The sequence below is a fragment of the Ochotona curzoniae genome, unplaced genomic scaffold, assembly GCF_017591425.1.
Source record: "Ochotona curzoniae isolate NIBS_2020 unplaced genomic scaffold, NIBS_Ocur_1.0 scaffold_2587, whole genome shotgun sequence".
NCBI classification, from domain to species: Eukaryota; Metazoa; Chordata; class Mammalia; order Lagomorpha; family Ochotonidae; genus Ochotona; species Ochotona curzoniae.
Window position 1 is genome coordinate 23,025,512 of NW_024467096.1, and position 25,630 is coordinate 23,051,141.

At 43.8% G+C, this 25,630-nt stretch overlaps 1 long non-coding RNA gene across 1 annotated transcript in view; it reads right to left on the reverse strand.

Annotated features, from left to right (window-relative positions):
- LOC121171307 overlaps window positions 1-23,897 on the reverse strand; it is a 44,938-nt gene extending 21,041 nt beyond the window's left edge. The window contains exons 1-2 of the long non-coding RNA XR_005886109.1: window positions 23,855-23,897; window positions 20,896-21,036 (exon numbers count right to left, since the gene is read on the reverse strand). This is a non-coding gene — a long non-coding RNA (uncharacterized LOC121171307). The remainder of the gene's footprint in view (window positions 1-20,895; window positions 21,037-23,854) is intronic.
- Between the last annotated feature and the right edge of the window lie 1,733 nt (window positions 23,898-25,630).

A 25,630-nucleotide genomic window follows, 5' to 3' on the forward strand; every position in this document is an offset into this window, starting at 1 on the left:
GCAATGATAGAAAAATATAATGCACTGTGCACTTCAGGACACCAAAAGAGGAACCAGCACTCTCCCAGCATGTGTGTGTTTTGGAGAAAACATATGACATTTGCCTATGCCCCTCCAACAATTTAACAAGCCATCTGAAAACCTTCCAGCTTTGTGTGTGGCACGAGCAACAGATGACTCTCTAATAGAATAAGGCTGCAGGGCAGGCCCTTGAACTTCAAAGTGTCCTTTCAGTAAGTAACTACAGCATTCTCTGTAGAGCTGGACCCTGGTAAAGTTTAAACAGTGCACCATGTAACATGGAAATTAATCTGCCCACCCAGAACTCTGTATTACTTAGTGTACTGAGCTATATTGTTATTTCTTAGAGCATCTTATCACTCACTGGAAACTGTTTCTTTTAGAACCGGCTCAAGCAGGTTCCAAAAACTCAATTTGCCAGAGCAGCAAACTCCAGCTTCCACTGCATCAATTCCTGCCATTAACAGATCTTATGACCAGAGCCAGCAAAATGGCTCAAGTGGCTAATCCTTCATCTCCAAGCACCACATCCCATATGGGCACTGGTTCTTGTACTGACTGCTCCACTTCCCATCCAGCTCCCTGCTTGTGACCTGGGAAAGCAGTGAAGGATGACCCAAAGGCTTGGGACCCTGCTTCCTTGTGGGAGAGCCAGAACAGCTCCCACCATTGTAGCAGTTTGAGGAGTGAACCAGCGGATGTAAAATCTTTCTCTCTCTCTCTCTGTAAATCTGTCTTTCCAATACAAATACATAAATTTTAAACTGAAAAAGGAAACGAGATCGCTATGACCAGCATCTGGCTTCTTTTAGTACTGTCTACATTGGACACAATAACACTAAGCAGTGTCCTACAGGAACCCCTGTGTTGTAGAAGTAGTCTCCCATGCTCCTACTACATAACAGTACTTATCTCTGTCCCTGTAACGCAGCTTGCAGTCACCTTCATGCAGAAGTGGAGCAGCTGGGGGCCAGTGTGGTGGTGCAGTATGTTAAGCTATCACTTGGGACACTCGCATCTCACATCAATGGGCAGGTTGAAGGCCTGTCTGCTCTGCTTCTACTCCAGCTCCCGGTGGAAGGTAAAGGGAGATGGTTGAGGTGCTTGAGTTCCTGCTGCCTCTGCGGGAGACCTTGATGGGGCGCCAGGCTGCTGGTTTGGGCCAGATCCAGTTCTGGCCATTGTGACCATTTGGGAAGGGAACCACGAGATAGATTTTCTCTCTTTCTTCCTCTTCCACCATTTCCCCTCCCTCCCACTTTCTGCAGTTCTGCCTTTCAAATAAATGCATAATCTTTCTTAGAGATCATATATTTGAAAGGCAGAATGATAGAGAGAAAAGGAAAGACAGAGTCATTGCATTTTCTGCTTTCCCAGGAGAAATGAACAGGGAGGTCGTTCAGGAATGGAGCAACCAGGACTTGAACTAATGCTGCCCATGTGGGATGTCAGCCCTGCAAGCAATGCCTGAATCCACTGCACCACAACACTGACCCCAAAATAAATCGTACCCAAGAAAAAAGGAAGTGGAACTGCAGCATGACAACCCCACTCCGAGTGACCTGATGGTCAGTATAAAAATAACACACACTGGCTGGAAGCCCAGGTAGCATGCTTCATGGCCCACTTACTGGGGAAGAGAGGTGACCCATAGATTCATATTCATTTATGGGCAATTAGCTTGAGATACCTTTAGCTTGGAAGATTGGTAACAAAGAGAACTGGAGCAAAAACCTCTCGGCCCAAGGTGGGAACATTCAAGTTCTGTGTAAATCATCAAAAAAGACTGACAATGGAAGGTTTTCACTAACGATCAGGCAAAGTGACTGGGCCTCACTTCTCTCCATAGTCGGACCAGTCACTACTAAATGATTTCATGGAAAAAGTGGCCATGGTTTCAGAAAGTTGCTGCATGGGCTTTTTGCCCATGTTTGCCAATTGCCCAGTTTTAACAGCAGCAATGGACAGACAGGAACCTTGTCATGCAGTACCGTACCCCAAAAGAATAGCAAGCCACCTGATAGCAGGTTACTGATACAGAGCCTGTTCCAGCACACAGGCTGGAATCAGTGGTTTCTAAAATGGGTCAGTTCTAGACATGGATTTGTGTCCTGGTCCCCAAGCTTTTGCCAGCAACACCATCTGTGGACTTACCAAATACTTTGCTCGCTATAATTCCCATGATAATGCTTCTGCCCAGAGAGCTGATTTTATAGCAGAGTGATTTGGACATTGCTTCGATGCATTTAGGATGCACTAAGATTTCTAACCAGAAGCAGTTGGCTTTCCATGACCTGTTGAAAAGTTGGGTTTTTTTTTTTTTTTTTGAGAGACGAATTACCATCTACTGTTTCATTTCCCCAAATGATCTCAATGGCCCTCAGTTGGGGTGGAAGTCAAGAGCCAGGAGCTTAGTCCAAGTCTCCCACATGTATGGCAGGAACCCAATTATTTGAGCCATTAGTACTGTTTCCAAAGTGTGCATTAACAGAAAGTTGGATTCAGGAGCCAGAAGCACACATTAGACCCAGGTACACAGATGTAGGGCATGCATATCTTAACCAGTATCCTACAAGCCAGGCCAACACTTGCCCGGAAGACACCTGCTTTAGTGCCTGCTGGGAGCTATCTTACAAAATTGAGATGCTATCCTACAAGGAACAAAATACACTATAAAACAGCGATAAAGACACAGTGCTTTCTGCTCCCATGACCAGAAAACAAGAGCTAGAATTCAAGAAGTGAAAATAGGAGTGGCATTTCTCACTGTTTCCTCAAGGGCCCGCTAAAAAATTTGACTTCACATCCTTTCACTCACAGTGTGGACAGACAATTTTTTTTCTCTGACAGCAGGGTTCTCCTAGGGTGGTTTTGTTTTTTAATTTTGCAAGCTCACTTGTAAGTGCTTTTGAGCTCCCACATCCAAGCAGAATTTTCAGAAGGTCAAATCACAAGGAATGAGCCTTTGAGTTACTCCACATTAGATAGTGAATCCCAGTGAACTGAGTCCATATTGATCTGAAGATGAAATTAAAATGAAAGGGTTAGTTGATGAAGAATGTTATAAACATCCGGTAAAGACCATTTGTAGAAAATACAACTATTTTATGTTTTGTCCTTGCTTTATAAACTAGGTGCTTATACTGTTGATAATTAAAGCCACTTATTACAAAATATCAAAGTAGAATTGAGGAAACATAATCACAAACACTTAAATTAGACCTAAGAAACAAATTTCTAAAAGTCTCCTTGCTTGGAGAGAGGGAGAAGTGTTCTGGCTTGCTTATTTGCATATTTGTTTTGGCTTTTATGAAAGATTTTTGCTTTATTAATTGGGAACCAAGCTTATAATCCTACTTTATTCTGATAAAAAAGAAGTTATACTCTGTTTTGCTACAGTAAACTTCTTTCTTTTGTGGTTATGCAAAATCTATTTTAAAACTCCTGCAACATTCCATTTCTCTTATTTTGTTTTACTTTCCCTAGGTAGAATGCCAAAAACGGCATCTTCAGAGAGTTTTTACAAATACGACAGGACCGGGCCTGGCACAGTGGCTCAACTGGTTAATCATCTCCCTCAGAAACTCCAGCATCCGATAAGGGCACCAGTTTGTGTCCCAACTGCCCCACTTCCCATCCAGCTCCCTGCTTGTGGCCTGGGAAAGCAGTGCAAAGCCTTGGGATCCTGCACCTGTTGGGGACACCCAGAAGAAGCTCAAGGCTCCTGGCTTTAGATTGGTTCAGCTCTAGCTGTTGCAGCCATTTTGGCAAGTAAACCACCGAATAGAAGATCTTTCCTTCTGTCTCTCCTTTCTGTAAATCTGCTTTTCCAACAACAATTAATAAATCCTAAAAAAAAAAAATTCTAGGTGCCGGTGACCGGTGCTTTGTAGGGATGTGTGTGGAGCGGGCTGTGCTCTTTCCGTGGCGCCTGGCGGCATGAGGGGCGGAGGGCACGGGTTACAGCAGGTGCTCACAGGTGTCCACAGCCCCAGGCGGCCAGCTGGGCAGGTGCCTGTGTCAGCACAATTCAAGGCCCTGAGGAGCTGCAGCCGCAGGACACCGCCTGGAGGCCGCTAGCTGCCCCCAAGCGCAGCACAGCAGATGGACAGGGTTCCCACCCAGACCTGTACTGTGTGCAGCATTTAGTTTTATAAATAAATGACTGGAAAGCTCAAAAAAAAAAAAAAGAAAAAAGAAAAAGGTATTGCCGGTAGTTACCCACTTTCTGCTCTGGGAAAAATTAGGGTCTACAGAGGGAATCAATATTCTAATGGGAATGTACCAAACGCAGCGCCAGCTGCCCATAAGGGTACCGATTCTAGTCCCAATGGCCCCACTTCCCTGATAATGACCTGAGAACTCAACAGAGAATCGCCCAAGGCTTTGGGACCCTGCACCCACATGGGAGACCCAGAAAAAGCTCCTGATCCCAAGCTACAGATTGGTCCAGCTCTGGCCATTGCAGCCATTTAGGGAGTGAATGATAATCAGATGGAAGACACCTCTCTCTGTGTGTGCTGCTTTTCTCTCCTTAACTCTGATTTTCAAACTAAATAAATATTTTTTTTTAATTGTGTCAAAGATAGAGGCAATGCCACAGGCTTCTTCTTTTTTATTTCTTTAACATTTCTTAGACTGAGATAGATAAAGAGATCTTCCATCAATCTGAAGACAAAGGATTAACAAATTGGCCCATTGTACCGGCCCCATGGAATTACTTGTTTTCAAATAAGAAAACCAGTCAAAGTACCCTACAATTTATAGAATTGTAAAATTATTTAAAAATACAAGTGAACCTATGGACTATGCTCTATGTATTTATTTTTAAAATGAGACAAATTCAATTTCACAGCCTATGACATTGAATCATTATTAGCTGGCTTAACATAGCCATACACTTGTTATTCAAAGAACCAATACTTAACTGTACTTGTATGTTGTTAATAAAGATGGGAGACAGAAACAAAACATCTCATCCCCATGTTTGATCAACAGTGATTGATTCACTGACATGTAGTTGAGTCAGGGTTAGGAAATAAAATACTACTTGAATATACTTTAAGAAATCTATATGTGGGCCCGGCACAATGGCCTAGCCGCTAAAGTCCTCGCCTTGAACGTGCCGGGATCCCATATGGGTGCCAGTTCTAATTGCAGCAGCTCTACTTCCCATCCAGCTCCCTGCTTGTGGCCTGGGAAAGCAGTCGAGGACGGCCCAAAGCTTTGGGACCCTACACCCGTGCGGGAGAACTGGAAGAAGCTCCTGGCTCCTGGCTTCGGATCAGCACAGCATCGGCCGTTGTGCTCCCTTGGGGAGTGAATCATCGGACAGAAGATCTTCCTCTCTGTCTCTCCTCCTCTCTGTATATCTGACTTTCCAATAAATAAATAAATCTTTAAAAAAAAAATCTATATGTGAGTCTCTGTTATAATTGCTGCAATGTATTTTTATGCTATCAGTGCAACTTATTATTCTATCCTGTAGATCTATAGCTGTATGTATATTGTTCTAAGCTGTAAACGTGAATAATTAATATCAGAAAACCAAGAAATCAAGTATTAGCCTAATTCATCATACCAATGTCTTCCTTCATCCATCAGGAAACTCCTGCTGGCAGGTGCCTCACTCATTCAACAACTCATAGTGCTAGTATGCTGGAAGCCAAGACAGATGTGAGGAAAAGAGCAGTCAATATCCTCAGAATAGGATGGAGAGTTTGGAATTCTCAGAAAAGAAATGTCTTCATCAAATCTGATGCTAATAGCTATAACCATAAACTGTAATGAATGCCCCGAGGAAAAGGCTGTGATCAGCTGAGCAGATTCAGGCAGCTCTTTTTTTGAGGAAGTATCATCGAAGCTGAAACCTAAAACTGTCTCAGCAATAGCAAAATGTGCGAGTTTGTGGACCAAGCTACTCCAGCAGAAAGGCATGTAAAAACCTACAAAGCGGGCCCGGCACAATGGCCTAGCGGCTAAAGTCCTTGCCTTGAAAGCTGGGATCCCATATGGGCACTGGTTCTAATCCCGGCAGCTCCACTTCCCATCCAGCTCCCTGCTTGTGGCCTGGGAAAGCAGTCGAGGACAGCCCAAAGCTTTGGGACCCTACACCCTTGTGGGATACCCGGCAGAAGTTCCTGGCTCCTGGCTTCGGATTGGCACAGCACCAGCCATTGCGCTCACTTGGGGAGTGAATCATTAGATGGAAGATCTTCCTCTCTGTATATCTGACTTTGAAATTTTGAAAAAAAAAAAGAAAGAAAGAAAGAAAGAAAGAAAGAAAGAAAGCAACAGTCTTTCAGCAGGTATTTAAAAAAAAAAAAAAACCTGCAAAGCAAAACTGGACATGAATGGAGACTGTGCCATAGGAGCTGGCAGCCAGGGACAGCTGCCTCCGGCACAGTACACTATGGCTAACACAGGAAGACGCCTCACCACAGTTGGCACTCCAGTTTAAAAGACTGAGCAGATCAGCCTGATTGATACCAAACACTGTACCAGGAACACAACCAGGCTCTGGAAGGAGAATTAGCTTCGAACATCTACCTGCAGTAGTAAAAAGCAGGCACAGACCAAGCAAAACCCTTGAGAAAGACAAAAATTGGGAGTTCAGACAGCAAAAGCATGAAAATCAAACACACGGACCAGGTGGGCACAGTAACTTAGCGGCTAAAGTCCTCACCTTGCAAGCACCCCAGGATCCCATATGGGCACCAGTTCTAATCCCAGCAGCCCCGCTTCCCAACCAGCTCCCTGCCTGTGGCCTGGGAAAGCAGTCAAGGATGGCCCAAAGCCTTGGGACACTGCACCCGCGTGGGAGACCCGGAAGAGGCTCCTGACCCCTGGCTTCGAATTGGCTCATCTCCAGACGTTGTGCTCACTTGGGGAGTGAATCATTAGATGGAAGATCTTCCTCTCTGTCTCTCCTCCTCTCTGCGTATCTGCCTTTCCAATAGAAATTAAACACACACACACACACACACACACACACACACACACACACACACGTGGGGTTTAGTTGAAGAGGTTAGACTGGACACAGGCCTTTTTGTCCACCCATCCTTTCCCCTTTCCTTTGAACCATACAGAAAATATATTTTTTTAATGTTCCCCTAAGATAATTGTACCAAAAACCAAAAACTGCACTGTCATCTGACAAGAAAATAGAGGAAGAAGCAATGTGATACAAAATTAAAGGGAAATGGTGGGTAAACAAAAAGAAACCAAAACAGCTCACCCAGTCTAAACTACAAACAGACGATCATTTTGATGAATTCGTATTTTCTAAGCAAAAAATGCTAATTAAAAATTACGCTTGAAATGGGATTGATTTTCACTGTACTCCTGTCCATTTTAAAAGGGGGTACCCAATACGCGTGTTACATTGAGAACAGCCCCAGGAGGCCTGGGGCTGCTGGGGGGGTTCGCACACCTGAACCAACAGCCCGGGGCAATGAGCTCCAGTTCACCTCCACTCACAGTAAGCACTCGGGAATGTGCTGGGTGGCCAGGGGTTGCTCTGCAGCTGGTGAACATTAGAAACATAACCAACATCTCCAGAACAGTTTCAAATGATCAAGGAGGAAAATCTTCTGAGAGAACCGGGGGTAGGGGGAAGGGAGGCAGGAGGACTCTGAAATACTAACAGCTCTCTCCTACAGTGTGCCGCCACCAGCTTCAAGCCGCTCTTTACAGGAAATGACAGCCCCGGAACTGTCTACTCCAGCGGGGAGTTTGCTGCTGTGCTTGATGCCCCATGCAACTGGATGAAACAAATTCCAGGATTTCCACTTCCGTTCAAGGTATCTGTGTTATTGCCAGAAACTTTGCTGTCTTGCAACCAATACAGAAACAGAAAGAAGGGCAAGTCTTCCATTTGCTCATTCATTCTCCGAAGGCCTGGGTTAGCCAGGCTGAAGCCAGGATCTCAGAACCCAGCTCAGCTCTCCCATGTGGGCAGTGGAGACCCAAGTGCTTACCCACCTTCTGCTGCCCCCACCCACCCCTCCCCAGGGATCATTAGCAGGAAGCTGGAACCAGAAAAACAGCCAGAATTCAAACCCAGTCACCGCAAAACATGATGTAGGGGTCTTTTTTTTTTAAAGATTTATTTATTTTTATTACAAAATCAGACCCACAGAGAGGTGGAGAGACAGAGAGGAAGATCTTCCATCCGATGATTCACTCCAAAAGTGAGCCGCAGTGGCCGGTGCTGTGCCGATCTGAAGCCAAGAGCCAGGAACTTCCTCCAGATCTCCCACGTGTGTGCAGGGTCCCAAAGCTTTGGGCTGTCCTTGATTGCTTTCCCAGGCCACAAGCAGGGAGCTGGATGGGAAGCGGGGCTGCCAGGATTAGAACCAGCGCCCATATGGGATCCTGGGGCGTTCAAGGCAAGGACTTTAGCTGCTAGGCCATTGTGCCGGGCCCAGGATGTAGGAGTCTTAAATGTCTTCTTTCATTTTTAGACTTCACTTGTTTTTTTTTTTTAATTTATTGGAAAGACAGATATACTGAGAAGGAAAGACAAGAGAATGATCTTCCACTCACTTGCTCAGTCTCCAAATGACCACAAAGGCTGCCCGAGCTGGGCCAGTCCGAAGCCAGGAGCCCAAACCCTTGCTTGCAGGATCCAAGGTCATCGAACAACAGCCAGGAGCCCTGAGCAGTTCACAGAAACAGAAGAAGAGTAAGCTTCCTTCAGGACTAGGGAAAGGAGCTTTCTCTGGTCCTCACTTAGTTCCAACTTCGGATCCCCACCCTGTCTTGCAATGACCATCAGGATCGCCCCGGAGCCCATCCCCAACCCCACCAATACACACATCACACGCACACACACAAATTGGAATAGATAGACAGAGAAAAACAAGGAAAGCTTAGAACCAGACAGGAAATGGTCAACGTGGACTCACATGTGCCTTACTAGATAGGACACAAAGATTAGTTACTCCTCACTAAGGTATTGAAGATTTTTCTGTACACCCCTCCTAAAACTGTCCTGCACTTCATATGCCTTGTTAGATTTATAAGCCAGTTTAGACTATCCCAAAATCTGCCAAGTTCAGCAAAATTAAGCTTCAACTCTATAAACTGCTGAATGCTAAAATGAAAATAGATATGAGACAGCTGAATAGTAGTACCCTATAGCCATTTTAAGGTGTATAGCAGCCAATTCTATGTATAAACTAAAATTGAAATGTCAATGAAGTAGTCACAGGATGTGGTTAAGAACTTGCATTTTTTAACATATTTGTTACTCAATACCATGTCAATTAATTCCATAATGTTGTAAATTGTTGTTGATGTTATATTGTGGCCTTTAATTGATCAGGATGATAATCTGCCAGCTCTGCTTTCAGACCAAAGATGATCTCCCCAAGAAGCCACCGAACTTACCTGGACAATAAGATGCTGGACTCTATGCTTGCAGTGAAAGAATCTTGACTGTAATACTGCAACAAGGTGGAGAAATCCAACATGGGTGGAGGATATAGGGAGGGGCTGGGGGAATCCCAGAGCCTATGAGACAGTGTCGCATAATGCAATGTAATCAATAAAAAAAAAAAAAAGCCAGGAGCTGCCTCCAGGTCTCCCACAGGGGTGCAGGGTCCCAAGGCTTTGGGCCGTCCTCAACTGTTTTCCCAGGCCACAAGCAGGGAGTTGAGTGGGAAATTAATTGCCAGGGCACAAATTGGCACCCATATGGGATACTAGGGCAGCCAGGACAGAAACTGGTGCCCATATTGTATGCTGGGCATGTGAAGGGAGGATTAGCCAATTGAGCCATCATTCCAGTCCCCCACTAAACAACTTATTAAACATTGAGCCTATGTCCTCCATAATATAGGCACCTTCATGAAAAAGCACATAATTGTTTATTTCAAAAATAAATGAAAAGTTAAAATACTATTGAGAAGCTAATGGAAGAAAGGCCACATTATACACAACTGAAATATATCAAATATAACATAACTGATTTTTTACCTCAATGTCAGTACTGAATCACATTTTGGGGTTTAATTTTTTTATAAAATTTTATATATTTTTTTTTTATTTTCTTGATTTGCAGAACTACACAGAGAGAGAGACAGAGAAAACTTCCATCCATTTGTTCTCTCCCTAAATAGCTAAAATAGTCAAGGCTGGGCCAGCCTGAAGGCAGTAGCTCAAAACCCCAGGCACGCCCCTACACAGGTGACAGAGCCCAAGCAGTTGACCTCTTCTCTGGTCTTTCCCAGGAGGCATTCGCAGGAAGCTGGACTGATGGCAGAGAGGTTGTAACCCAAACCTACACTCCAGCGTGGAATGCCAGTGTCCCAAACAATGGCTTTGCTGGCTGCACCACAATGTCCACCTGTAGTTAAACTCTCAAGGAAGTGCTGAGTCTACATCTAGACGTCTTACAGCTTTCTGTTTGTAATCATCACTGTCATACTAAATGTGATGGCCACTTTTACTACCAAAAGGCACATGGAAGCCAAACATGATTGAGAGAGCAGCAGGTTTATATCTCACAGAAAGATTTGCACATTTGGGGACAAATACCATTGAGCAGAATAACAGGCAAAAAAAAAAAAAAAAACTCATGTGTCATGTTTCAACTTTTGTTTTTCTTTATTTTGACCCTACAGTTTAACTGAATCTTAGAGAATTAAATATGAATATCACTCCACTGAAAAATGAAAGCTATTACAGGTCTACTCTAAGCTTCAAGTCAACAAAAAGAAGAGTGGCCTGACACAAACATCAGAGTAACTCATTAAACTATGCTCTTGGATGAGTCATCGGAGCCAGGAGCAGTCCTCATTCCCTGCCAGGAGAAAAGGGGAGTTAACTGCTGCTTTGCCAAAGTGCAAGCTGCCACAGTCAACAACCTGCCTACAGCACAGACCCCTGAGTGTTAGAGCTGGAAAAAGAGCAGCTGTGTGAGAACAAGAGCTGGCAAAAGCAGAATGGATAAAAGAGACACAGAGCTCTTGGATAAAATACTAATACATTGTTCCTAAGCTGAGCTTTCTGATGCAGAAGGGTCTAATAGGGGCCAGAGAAGCAACAATAAATGCCCACTAATGTTTTTTATTGGAAAGTCAGATTTACAGAGAGAAGGAGAGACAGAAAGATCTTCTTCTGTCTGCTGGTTCACTCCTCAAGTGGCCACAATGGCTGGAGCTGAGCTGACTCAAAGTCAGGAGCCAGGAGCTTCCTCTGGGCCTCCCACACGGGCGCAGGGTCCCAAAGCCTTGGAGTCATCCTCGACTGCTTTCCCAGGCCACAAGCAGATGGGATGTGGAGTAGCCAGGATATGAACCAGCGCCCCTATGGGATCCCAGTGGATGCAAGGCAAGAACCTAGCTAGCCACTAGGCTATCATACCAGGTTAAGTGCCTGATAGTTTAAGATACCCCAGAAAGAACAGGATCTCTTTCTTCCTATCAATAACCAATCAATGCACAGATCCTACTCGCTCCTGTGCCCTTCACAAACGCTCAAAAAATTTTTTTGAGAAAAAAAAAACATAAAAACTCAACCTAAGAAAGCATTATGCCAACAAATAAAAAGTTTTCTGGGTGAAAAAATATGTCTGAGCATGCTCCATGTGTGGCCAGTTATCTCCCTGGTGACTAGACACAACCATTTTCGCATGTCTCACCATTTTGTGTATCAGGACATTGGACACGTCTCATCTGAGTGATTTCTCTATTCTGTGTGTAATCTAGTGAGGTCATTTGATCACGCACACCTGACCGATGAGTCTGGAGGGTCCAGGACGGAGCAGTTCACTGTGCTTTTGTCTTGATGGCAACAGCAGAAAGTACACACTCAGCTGAAGCTGCCAAGGAGAATACTTCTTAGCATGACAGTCCCCAGACAGTCGAACCTCTTGTGTACTAGCTGGTTCTCCTGGATCAAGGGTTTCAAGAAGTCTAGAAAGACTCCAAGGGGAAAAGTTGGAATTCACTTCCAAATGTGAGGAGTAGAAAAGAAGCAAATGAGGTGACGCCAACACATCCCATCACGTTCCGCCTAGACGTTCTTCCCAAAAATCAATTTACAGAAGGGGAACCCCAAAGGAATATGAGGGTGTTGATGAGCCAAGAGAGAGACTAATTTGGGGAAGGTAGAGGTAGTTGCAAAGTGCAAGACAAATGCAAAAGAAAGAGGGAGACAGTGCCAAAGTAGAGTCCCCCACATGTGTGTAAGCTTCCCCCAGAACACTGGTGAGGCGGCCTTGTGGCAATCTGGGGAGTAAACTGGCAGATGCCAGAACAACTCTCTCTCCTCTCGCTCTCTCCCTCTCTCCAGATCTCTGCCTTTGAAATAGCATAAATCAGTCTTCAGAAAAATTGGATGAATACTAAGCAGAGAAGGACTCTACCACACCAAGTAAGCTAAAACTGTGGGGAAAGGCTAACCGGGGTTTTGTAAGATGAACAACCCCTAGAGCAAGCAGCTACCAGAAACATGGGGGCAATTTTGCCTGCCTAAAGACATTAGTAACAGAGTGAGAACTTTTGACTATTACAGCCGGTGTGAAAGGGAGGCAGGCGTGCTCTCGGCAAGTCACAGATAAAGGTGAGGGCTGAATAAATAATTAAAATTGTCCACTGCATAGCAGAGTTGTGTGTGGCTTTGGATACAGATAGTCCAGGGATGCTAAATTCCTGTCAGAGTAGTAAAGCATCTTTAGATCTGACCTAACAAGCTTCAAGGTGATAGGAAAATAAATACAAAGAAAAAAAATCACATTTTTAAGGGAAACAACAAAGGAAAAGAAAAAGAACAAAATTCAAATAATTTTTAGGTTTTTTTTTAATTATTTACTTGGGACTGTCGCTGTGGTGTAGCAAGTCAAGCTACCTCCTGTAATGGCAACGTCTCATACAGGCTCTGGTTAGAGTCCTGGCTGTTCCACTTCGGATCCAGTTCCCTGCTAATGTACTTGGGAAAGCAGCAGAGATGACTCTAGTGCTGGGTCCCTGTACTTGGACCCAAAGAAGCTCTCGGGTCAAAAATAATTATGTAATTGAAAGATGGAGTGAGACAGAGAGAGAATCATCTTTCTGCTGATTCTCTCCCAAAATGATCACAGTGATGGAAGCTGGGCCAGCATTCCTTCCATCCTCCCCAGCACCCATACCAGACATGGATGAGTTAGAGCTCCAGCTCTATGGTCAGGTCTAGTCACCTGCTAAAATGCACCCACAGAGGTAGCATATGGTGGGTGACTGACATACCCCTTCCTTCCACCCCTGTGGGAAGCCAGATTGGGTTGCAGGTTTCTGTTGCCACCTGCTTTAACCCCAGCTGTTGCAGGCATTTTCGGGGTGAGCCAGCAGATGGAAGATCTTCACCTGGATTTCTCTCTGTCTATATTTCATCTTTTCAATCACATAGACAATAAATAATAAGTGAAAATTTAGATTCTGACTTGAAAGCAGCTGGAGAACAAATATTACCTGACAGCATAGTTTATTATAAGCCTGTAGTAATACTGTTTCATCATGTATAAAGAGAGATCAATAGATCATTAGAACAGAAGAGAATGTTTGAAAATAGGTCTGCACATACAGAGACAACCAATTTTTTAAACCTAGGGTTACAAAGACAGCTTAAAATAGACAACACAGTCTTTTCAATAAATGATATGAAAGCAAATGGATATCTGTATGTAAGCCAAGAAATGTTAATCCTTCCACACATCATCTACAAGGCTTAATTCAAAATTGATGATAAACATAACTATGAAACCTAGAGCTACAAAACTTCTACAAAAAATACAAGAAAATGTTTGGAAGCTTATACAGCAAATAGGTAGGGCTGACAGTAAGAGTATAATTGTAAAATTTAAAAGTGATGCATTTTATTTTAAGACCTTATTAAACTTTGAAGATACTCTTAATGAAAAGATAAGCCATGGATACAGAGAAGTAATTTTAAATCAGGTGTCTGAAAAAAAAAAAAGGTTTGGATTGAAAATACGAATGTATTATACTTCAATAAAAAGAAAAGAAATGCCTAAATTAAAAATTGGATCAAATATGAACAAACTTCCCTAAAGAATACTCATGGAGGGGCTGGCACCATGGTGTTGGAGTTAAGGCTCCAACTGGGTGCTTGCTTCCCATATGGGACCACTTCAATTCCTGGCTGCTCCACTTCTAATCCAGCTCCTTGCCAATGTGCCTCTCAGGGAAAGCTGTGGAGGATGGTTCAAGTTGGGCCCCTCCCCCCACATGGGAGAGCCAGAAGAAACTCCAGGCTCCTGCATCGGACTGGCACTGCCCAGCCACTTCGGCAATTTGGGGCATGAACCAGATTTGAAGCCAGGATCCAGGAACTTCTTCCGGGTCTCCCATTGGGTGCAGGGTCCCAAGGCTTTGGGCCATCCTTGACTGCTTTCCCAGGCCACAAGCAAGGAGCTAGATGGGAAGTGGAGCTGCCGGGATTAGAACCGGTGCCCAAATGGGATCCCGGGGTGTCCAAGGTGAAGATGTTAGCCACTAGGCCATGCCACTGAGCCCAAATCTACCTTTCTAAGAAAAATTAGTCTTATAAAAAAGATCTGTTCCTAGTATGTCCCAATCACCCAAATCTGAAAATGACTTTTTTTTTCCCAATCAATAGAGTAGTTTCCAGCAAGAAACAGGAGTGAATGATTGATACATTGGATATGTAAAAGCATGAATGGATGACAAAAAAATAAAAGTTACATTGGGTAGAGGAAGTTGGAGAAGATAAGCAAATTTGTGTGATTCTATTTCTATAAAGTTCTATAAAATATAAATATATCCGCAGTTGGGAAATACAAATCGGTGATTGTAAACTGGGAGTAGTAAGTAGAAAGGATTTTGAAGATACACAAGCAGTTTTTTTTCTTTGCATGGTGAATAATTTTTTAATTGTGGCTATGGATATATTCACATTTTAGAACTAATGAATATATACACATTTCAAAACTCATCCAGATAATGCATTTAAATGGATATAGTTTGTGAAATGTTGATTATACTTTGATAAAAATGACTAAAATAACAGAAATACTAGCCAAAGTAATTTTTTAAATCTGTTGAAAATTTATAAACATACATTTTTTAAAGAAAGCTCAATAAGCATTCCAAAAGAATGCTGTATCTGAAACTGCACCAAGTTACAGAAACACACTATTCAGATCCCTCATGGAAGAAAGATTTCTTGTCCCATCAATAAACAGCCTTTAGTTTGGAGACCTTCGGGGATGGCTTCAGCAATAGAGTTGCCTCCCCCAAGGGGATGGGATTCAGCGAGGGTCTCTTGGGATTCATCGACTATCTAGAGCCCCTTAGAGGCTCAGCTTCCCTTCACAGCCTAGGGACCTGTTCTGTCCAATTGCTACTTGCCTCCTTTCATGGTGATAAGCTCGAGGCCGCTCTGCATTAAGCAATCTGAACACTGCCCTTTGTTTCTCCACAGAGAACCTGTTATGTCATGCTGTATGATCATCACATTGCAGTAACCCAGAGATAATGAAGAAAACTTCTAAAACCAGAGGTGAAAAATACAGTACATCCATGAGTTTATTTTTTTAAAGATTTATTTTAATCTTACTGGAAAGATAGATAGATATGCAGAGAGAAGGAGAGCCAGAAAGGAAGAGCTTCCATCCAATGATTCACTCCCCAAGTGGGGGCAACAGCCAGAGCTCAGCTAATCCGAAACCAGGAGCCTGGAGCCTCTTCCAGGTCTCCCACATGGGTGCAGGGTCCCAAGGCTTTGGGCCATCCTCGACTGCTTTCCCAGGCCACAATCAGGGAGTTGGATTGGAAGGAGGGCCGCATGGATTAGAACCAGTGCCCATATGGGATCCCAGTGCATGCAAGGTGAGGACTTTAGCCACTAGGCAACCATGCTGGACCCCATCCATGAGTTTCAATCACCTAACTACTCAGCGTGAACATGCAAGCAGCTAGACAATGGAACAACATTTTCAATGTTTAAAGGAAAAAAGTGTCAAATGACCATTCAACAAAAATACCTTTCAGAGATGAAGGCAAAGTGGCAGGCGTTGTGTTGTAGTGGGCTGAGCCACTACTTGGTCCACTTGTATCACAAGCTGGATATCCCTGAATAAGTTTTGCCTCCATTCCAATCCAGCTTTCTGCTCATGAGCCTAGGAGGCACCAGGTGATAGCCTAGAATTTTAAGTTCCAGTCCTCTACATAGGAGATCCCCATGGAGTTCCTGATTCCTAAATTCAGCCATTTGGGCAGTAAACCAGTGAATGCAAGAACTTTCTTTGTCTCTGCTTACTTTTCAAATAATATTGATATTTGTAAAAACAAAGGTGGTGGTAAAACTTCGTAAGTCCCAAGAAAGTAATATTTTCTACAAGTAGACCTCCATTATGAGAAATGACAAAAGGAAATTCATTAAGTGAAAAAAGTAATATGAAATGAAAAGTTATGGAGAGTGAAAGAACAGTTATTTATCAAAGTCAATATAAAAATGGGGTTTTAAGTCCTAAAGATTATTATTAAATATTTGAAGCACAAATAAGAATGATGTGTTCCAGAACATAAAACATATGTAACACATATGACTCCCACAGGAACAAAGGCCAAGGAGAAAGTCCTGAAGGTATATAGCTGGGTGCTTACAGCATGCAGCAGCTGGCTTCTGAGACACCCCCAGTCCTCTTTGCTCTGACATCCATGCCCTTGAGTGACTATTCCTCCCGCAGCGAACCAGCTGCCTCCTCGTGATCACAGGGAATACATTCCGGGACCCCAACCCCAGACACCACAGCTCACGCCCAATCCAATAGATATGATTTTCCCTACGCATATTTATACTTGCAATAAAGCTTCATCTATACTTGGGCACAGTAAGATATTAAGAACAAAAACTAATAACAAATAGAAAAACCGTAACAATATACAAAAGAGCTAAATGAAGTGAATTTGGTACCTCTCTTTTTCTGGCTCAAAATGTCATACTATACTTGTAGATCTTAGCCAAATTAGTATACAATTATTCCGTCTATATTAATCTGAGAACTTTCATCTTTTCACTTAAAGACCTTCAAAAATTTTTTTTTAATTATTTCAAATCAGAGTTCACAAAGCAAAGAAGCAGCCAACAGAATGGGAGAAAATGTTTTTGCACACTACACGATAGTTAAGGAGCTAATATATTCAAGATCTACAAAGAGCTTCAGAAACTCAACAATAGCAAAACAGCACTGCTAAGACGTGGATGAAGGACATGCACAGATACTTTTTAGAAGATGAAATTCAAATGGCTAATAGCCACATAAAAAAATGCTCAGGTTCTCTAGCAATCCAGGAAATGCAAATATAAACCGCACTGAGAGTTCTCCTTACTCCAGCAAGGCTGACCTACATCCAGAAATCAACTAACAACACCTTGTGCATGTGGGAGAAAGGGTACCCTACCCACTGTTGGTGGAAATGTAAACTAATGTAACCAACTGCTATGGAAGTCAGTGTGGAGAGAAAGCGCTTAGCCAGCTGAGAGTTCATCTACCACATGACCCATTTCATTCAAATGAAATGCATTTGAGAGAGCCACCTGCAACCATATATTTATAGCAGCAAAATTCACACAAGTGAAGACATGGAATCAATCCAGATGCCCATCAACAGAGGAATGAATAAAGAAACTGTGGTGCATCTACTCTGTGGAATACTTAATCAGCCATATGAAAGAATGAAATCCTATGGTTTGCAACAAAATGATCCTAACGGGGAACCATTATATTTAGAGAAGTAAGCCAAAAGGATAATAAAGTCCCAAAGGATAAACATTACATGTTCTAAGAGAGCCCTTATGCCAAGTACAAAATAAATAGATATAGCTAAACAAACGCATGCAAATATTCTCATAGATGACTAGTACAATGGAGACTAGCATACCAGCAAGTAAAGACACGTTGTAGTATGTAGCTCCACTTCTGAATAAAAGTAGGACACCCAGTGAAACATTTAAATATAGCTTTACAGTACAACACTAGATTTTCTGCCTTTGCCAACAAGCCATGATACATTTAAATAGCAGAAAGTTAAACTTGTAATTGCCACTAAGGGATTATACTTACTATGATAATGTGGGGGGGGGGGAATTAAGGGAGGGGAAAACAAAGAGAGGAAGTGGGGAGGAGGGGTAAACTCTTATAATTACAAAACTGTACCATGGAAAGCCATTTTTTTAAAGGAGGTATAGAGAGAAGGAGAGACCGAGAGAGAACTTTTGTGCACTGATTCATTCCCCCACAATGACCTAGGCTGAGACAGGCCACAGCTAGGAGCCAGGGGCTTCATCCCAGTTCTCCCACATGGCAGCAAGGGCCCAAACACTCGGGCCATCCTCAGCTGTTTTCCCAGGCCATAAGCAGTGAGCCGCATCACAAGAGGAACATGCAGGACTTGAACCAGCATCCATATGGCATGCCAACATCACAGGTGTGTCTACCCACTCAATCCTGACGCCAACCCCTAGAGGGAGGGCTTCACGGCTTCACCTTTGCAATTCCAAATTTCTGGCATCACTATGATCACTAATGTGCGGTTTGGGACTCTTACTAAGCAAAATGAGGACTATGTGAATAGAAGCACTGTGACACAGCACTAGTTAATCTAACACCCTAGTGAGCTACTAACAGAGCAGCAGACAAGTGGCATATATAGCACTAATGTACAGCACTCACAAATAACTGATGTACTGTCACAACAAGGTAGAGTGGCTTGGATTTTATCACATCACGAAGAACAGCTGGCAGTTTGAATTTTATTGTTTATTTCTGGAATCTCCCATTTAGTATTGTTGGGCTGCAAGTTTACCACAGCTAACTGAAACCACAGAAAGCAAAATCACAAATAAGAGAAATGAGAGTGGATTACTATTCTATATAAATGATTTTATGTCACTTTACAAAGTTATTTGAAAGGTAGAGGGAGGTCCCGTTTGCTGACCCACTCTCCAAATGACTGCGACAATCAGGAAGGAACTGGGCCAAAGTTGAGCACTGGGAGCTGGATTCAGGTCACCTACATCCCTTGAACCATCGCCCACTACCTCCTGGGAGCCGCGTAACGGGAAGCCGAACTGGGACCTTGGGCCAGGAATTGAACCTACGCGCTCCGATATTGATATGGTCATCTGAATGGTCACTTTTTAAAAAATACTTATTTATTCATTTTTATTGGAAAATCAGTTATACAGAGAGGAGGAGAGACAGAGAGGAAGGTCTTCCATCCAATAATTCATTCATCCCCAAGTGGCAGCAACAGCTAGAGCTCAGCTGATCTGAAGCCAGGAACCAGGAACCTCATCCAGGTCTCCCACATGGGTGCAGGGTCTCAAGGCTTTGAGCTGTCCTTGACTGCTTTCCCAGGCCACAAGCAGGGAGCTGGACGGGAGGCGGAGCTGCCATGCCCCTATGGGATCCCAGCTCATACAAGGCGAGGACTCTAGCCACTGTGCTACTGTGCTGGGCCCTGAATGGTCAGTTTTGAAGTGAAATAACAGAAGCTATACGTCTCCAGTGGACTCTCTTTCAGTAATTGCTCCAAGCAAAAGCTCTCCGCAGAGCATGAAGGCAGTAAGCTGTGCAAGGTAAAGCCTAGGTGCAAGAAGTAAGGGCGCACAACAATACTAGCTCTGTCTTGCCAACCATATGCATGAGGCACCCCAGATGCATTTCCTGTAGCCCTCAGAACGCCTGCAGATGACTGCAGCCCCAGATGATCTCTTAACCACAACCTCACAACAGACCCCAAGGTGGAAATGCTCACCTAAGCCATTTGCAATTTCCTGACCCACAGAAGCTGTTAGAAATATTTTAAAGATGTCCTCTGTTATTCTAAACTACTAGGCTTTGGTGTAATTTCTTCCACAGAAGTAGAGAGCTCCTACAGACTTCTTGAACCTACAGTGTATTATAATGATGTCTACCTTCAGCACTATGAGCAGCACGCTGAAGAATCCCTATAAGGCTATTGTCTTTGCATCTGGAGCTGGAACTTGAACTGTGCAGGAAGGCAACTGGTGGTGGGGGGGGGGCGATACTAGGAGGAAATAAAGACTAATCTAGCTCGAGCTGGATGAACTGGAAGCTGTGCCAGGCTCTGTGCACCGCCACACGTAGTGAACAGTGCTTTGCAAGCAGGCTGTCACCTCCTGTTAGGGAGCTTAGCACACAGCTGACCGAGTGTGAGTCAAAGAAGCTGAGAAGGGCAGGAGGTAAGGGAAGCAGAGCAGCCGCCTGCCTGCCCATTGCCCCGGCCCGAGAGTGTGAGCCACCAGACACGTGCCAACACCTGGAAACTGCGATGACTCCTGGCTGTCTCCCTGGCAGCTGGAAAGAAAAGCAACCTGCTTCACTTCCCATGTCCAGGCTCCAGAATGTCTACAGTCCACTACAACCAGAACACGGAAGGAAGGGAAGCCTGCCTGTTCCCTGCAAGCCTGTTGACAGACACCAAAACATGACATAGCAAGCAAGAGGAATGCAATAGTACATAAATGTACACCAGCAAAGAGAGGTGTGTAAACCAACTTTATAAAAATGAAGTTGAACAAAGACCATAATGCAGCAGAAGTTATAAAATAAAAAAATAAAATGTTGTCAATCAATTCACAAGAAGATAGAACAGAGGAAAGAGAATTTAAAAGTAAAGTACAAATAGAAAATAATAACGAAGTTGGTATTTTTTTCTACACAACCAAGCTTATCAACAACTATATTATGTAAATACTTCAATACATCAGGTGCACAGATCAAAAGTACAGACAAAAGAACCAAGATGACAGAGGAAGATCCTCCATCAATCACCTCCTGACAGAAACACCAGTTTGGGCAATGACCCAGCAGCCTACCTTGACAAGAGTGGGAGAAGCCGGGGCATGAGTTTCATGCCTGGTTTTAAAACAATGATAAAACATTCATTGAAGAAGCAGAAAGGAGTCGCCTGTGTCTTGCCCTCCTCAACTCCAAGCATCACAACGTGGAGACACCTCCTGCTTGAAGGAGGAAGAGAGAATTAAGGACAGGCCTTGGGTTTGAAATCTAGTTCCAGGTTGTGTTAAAGGCTAGAACCTGCCATTTGGGAGATTAGCAGAAGACTAACCATTTCCAGGCGGCAAGAATCTTTGGCGGTGATGAAATTTCCTAGATGGGAATGGAGAGGTAATTATACAGCTGTGTGTATTGATTCAGCCTCAATGCCTATACATGTGAAAGAGCACTGTGTCACTCTGTGGGTGGCCAACCTCTAAAAAGTTGTATGAAACAAAACTTGGAGACAGCATTGTGGCACAGCAAGGTAAGCTGCCACCTATCATGTTGGCATCCCACCATGGACACCAATTCATATCCCAGCTGCTGCTTTTCTGATCCAACTCTCTGCTAATCCCCCTGTGAAAGCAGCAGTGGATGGCCCAAGTGCTTCAGCCCCAAGACCCACGCAGGAGACCCAGATGAAACTTCTGGCTCCTGGCTTTGGCCAGACTAAGCCCTGATTGTTGCAGTCATTGTGGAATCAACTGAAGGACAGACTTTCTCTCTGTCTCTCTCTCTCTCTCTCTCTCTCTCTCTCTCTCTCTCTCTCTCTCCCCGTGTGTGTGTCTGTGTGTGTATAACTGCCTTCCAAACAAATAAACCTTTGAAAATTAAAATGAATGAATAAACAAATTAAACTTGGGGTCAGTATTGTGACCTAGTGGGTTAAGCAGCTGTAGGCAATGCCTGTATCCCATACTAGTACTGGTACTGGTACTAATACTGGCTACTCCATTTCCTATTCAGCTGCCTACTAATACACCTGGGAAAATAGCAGGAGATGCCCACCACCACCAATGTGGGAGACTGAATGGAGGTCCTATCTTCTGGTTCCAGCCTGGCCCACTCACAGCTGTTGTGGTCATTCGTGGAGTGAACCAGGAGATAGACAACTTCTGACTCTCTGTCTCTCTCTAACTCTGCCCTTCATATAAATAAATTTTTAATTAAATATAATAAATGGAAATAAAACTAATCTCTTAAAAATATTTCTTCATTTATGTACTTATTTGAAATTCAGAGCTACAGAGAGAGAGAGATCTTCCATCTGCTGATCCACTTCCCCAATGGCCAAAATGCCTAGAGCTGAGCCAGGCCAAATCCTGGAGACAGGATCTCCATCCAGGTTTCCCACATGTGTGGCAAGAGCCAAACACTTGGTTCATCTTTTGCTGGTTTTTCCAAGCCTTTAGTTGGGAGCTGGACTGGGAGTTTGGCATGTGGTGCATGAATTAATAATACCCATATGGATTCCAGTGTTGCAGTCAGTAGCTTTTCCTGGAACATCACAATGCTAGCCCCAAACTCTTATAAATGAAAACAGATGTGTCTCTAAAGTCCAAGAGATGGGATAAATATAGAATTAGATTCAGCCACAGATTAAATCAGTGAACTGAAAACTAAAAGATTTCTTATCCCAGAAACACATAGCACTGTCAAGTTTTATGATATTGTTGGATGTCTCAAATACTTACACAGATTAATGTTTGTTAGTTTAAAAAAGAGAAAAAATGGGGAACTTTTAGAAGTAAAAATGCAATTTTCCAGCCTTGAAGAAATTCAAGTGGCTTCACACGGTATCACTGTTTGCAGATAGAATGGGACCAAAAAGGGGCCAGGGCAAGGCTCAGTGCAAGGCGCCTTGAAAACACGGCATCCCATTCGGACGTCGGTTCAAATCCCAGCTGCTCTACTTCCCATCCAGCTCCCTGCTTGTGGCCTGAGAAAGCAGTTGAGGACGGCCCAGAGCCTTGGGACTCTGCACCTATGTGGGAGACCTGGAGGAAGCTCCTGGCTTCAGATTGACTCAGTTCCGGCCTTTGTGGCTACTTGGGAACCAGCGGACAAAAGGTCTTTCTCTCCGTCTCTCTTTGCCTTTGTAAATTTACCTTTCCAATAAAAATAAATCTTTAAAAAAAAAAAAAGGAAGGAAAGAGAGATGGCGAGCAGACAAAGTGAAATCAATACAAATATGTTTGAAATTCTATAATCTGGAGAAAAATAAGAAAAATCTGACATAAAAAGCAACAGATGAATAAGGGGTGATGATGGAATTCGGCATTTTCATCAAGTCTGATAGTTAGAAGGCAGTTAAGCACAGTCTTCTGTGACAAAACATGGTGTGGAGTCCAAAAATTTTGGACCAAGTAAAGCCAGTATTTACTTACGAGGGAGGAATAAAGTATTTTCAGATCTACAATCACACCTCCTGTGACTTCTTGAAACAGCCTTAGACCGTCCCACCTTCTCTGAGTCTCCAGTTGGGTGATTACTACCTGGTCTCCTCCTGTCTGCTCATGGCCCAGTCATACCTTCTGCACTTTGCAACTGGACCATCTTTTTCCTGCATAAACTGCACCAAGCACTCCTGCTCTTCGGGGCTCGCTCTCTCTGCCCCCCCCCCTCGTCACTCTCCTTTCCCACTCGCTGTCCTGTTCTCCCGTTCTCAATGGGCCATAGCCTCTGAGTCTTCAGAAGGTACCATATTCCTTCCTGACGCCCCTGCCAGGATGCTCGGTCCCCCGTTACATTCTTCAGCTCCCTTCAGGTCCAAGTCTTAACGCTAGAGCCTCAGAAAAATGTTCCAGGACCCCTCCTCCTATTCCTGCCCCCTCCTCCCAATTAGGCTGACTCCTGCTACTGACCTTGATAACAGCTGTACTTTCACTTATTGCATCATAGGGTTATAATGAAGTAAATATTAGTATAATTCATTATTTAATGGCTTTTTCTTTTCACCAGTAGACAATAAGTCCCATAAACATAGTCTGGTTTTACCTGCAGCTCTGCGTCAGTCTGTCCACAATGTTTGTTTGTCATTTCTTTAGTAACCGACTAGACTTTCCAGCCCCTCTTGGCTATGTGGCTAGTTCTGGCTAATGAGGTGTAAACAGAAAGTAGCATGTGCAGCTTGCGGGCTGCGCGTTCTGGTAGTAAGCAGTGTTGATCTCCACTTCCTGCTGGGGAGTAAACCATCGCAAGCCTCACTGCGGTGAGCTCTTTTTTTTGTAAATGTCAGATTCTATCTTTTAGAAAAATTACTTATGTGAAAGGCAGAGTGACAGAGGAGAGCCATAAACACACACACACCCAGTGAGAGAGCGGGGAAATTTTTCGAGGCACCAGCTCACTCCCCAAACGCCCAAAGCAGCTGCTCTCAGGCCCAAGTTAAGCGCCAGGAACTCCCTCCAGGTTTCACGCAAGGGTGACAGGAACCCAAGGACATTAACAGGAAGCTAATTTGGATGCGGAGGTGGTACCCAAACCAGGTGCCCTGGCCTACCACGCGAGTGTTCCCAGCTGTGGTTTATCTGGCTGCACTCGGGCCAGTTTTTTTCAAGCTGAAGAATTTACAGAGGAACAAGTCTGCCTGACTCCGAAGGGCCACCTCAAACTCATCCTAGATATCAGGCCTGGATTAGCCTCTTGAACTGTTACAGGCATGGGAAAAAAAACACTTCAAATAAGAGTTGGGGCTGGCCTCTCTCATGAAAAATGCTCCCCCAGCCTCCTCCACCCAAGGAAGGAGCTCTCTAATTGTCTCTCCTTTCACTTACGGTTCCTCCGACGACTTTTCCTTTCACTCATGGCTACCATAAATATTTATTAGAGTCAATGATCTATTTCTATAACCTTTCAATTTTTTAGTATCCAGTTATCTGGGTGCCCTCTGTAAATACTCACTGCTTCCAAGTTGTCGTTCTCCAATTCTAATGGGAAAAGAGGACACAACTGCAAAAAAATCCCTTCTCACAAGCTGTATTTGGAGTCTTGAAACATGTTCTCCCCTCGAGGGGAGATAGGATTTACGTGCTGAAACAAGGAAAATTTAAGTCAGTCTTGCTACACCTTTTGGCAAGGAGAAGCTCCCATGCAGCTGTGGCAGTCAGTTGTATAGAGGGACGGACCCTTGCAGGAACCTCTTCGCTGGCAGGCTTATCTCCACTGGGAACCCCTTGGATCTGTCACTCAGAAATGTTTCTAAAATGCAAACAGTATTGTATCCCTTCCCCTGCTTAAGCGCTTTCATTGGATTTCCATGAAGAACATCAAAGTCCTCCCTAAGTCCTGGAAGCTTTTTTGGAATGTGAGTGCCAGCCACACTGACCTTTCTCCTGCTTCCTCCCGACTGTCCTCCTCCTGTCCTCTTTGCTTGGAACCTTCGTCCCTCCTGCTGCCTCCTTCAGCCCATCTCAGTCCTGCTATTCTGTAGTGTTGTTGGTGCGGTGAGCCTTGTCAGCATCTTCACGCTCCCACCCCCATTACAGGTGGAGGACCACCTGCCAGACATGCTTGCAGCCACAAGTGTTCACATTCAAGATTTTTTTTCCAGATTTTGAATTTTTTGGCATATACATGTGCTATCTTGAGGACAGGACCCAATCTAAATACAAGAATCACTTACACTTCCTGTGCACTGTAAAAAAACGCACATAGGGAACCTGAAGGCAATTTTATATGAAATTTGCTCACCATTATGTTTTGTGGTTTATGGGACCTCCACAGCTGCTGGGTGAATAAAATGAATGCAGGAGAGATCATTTGTCACATGAG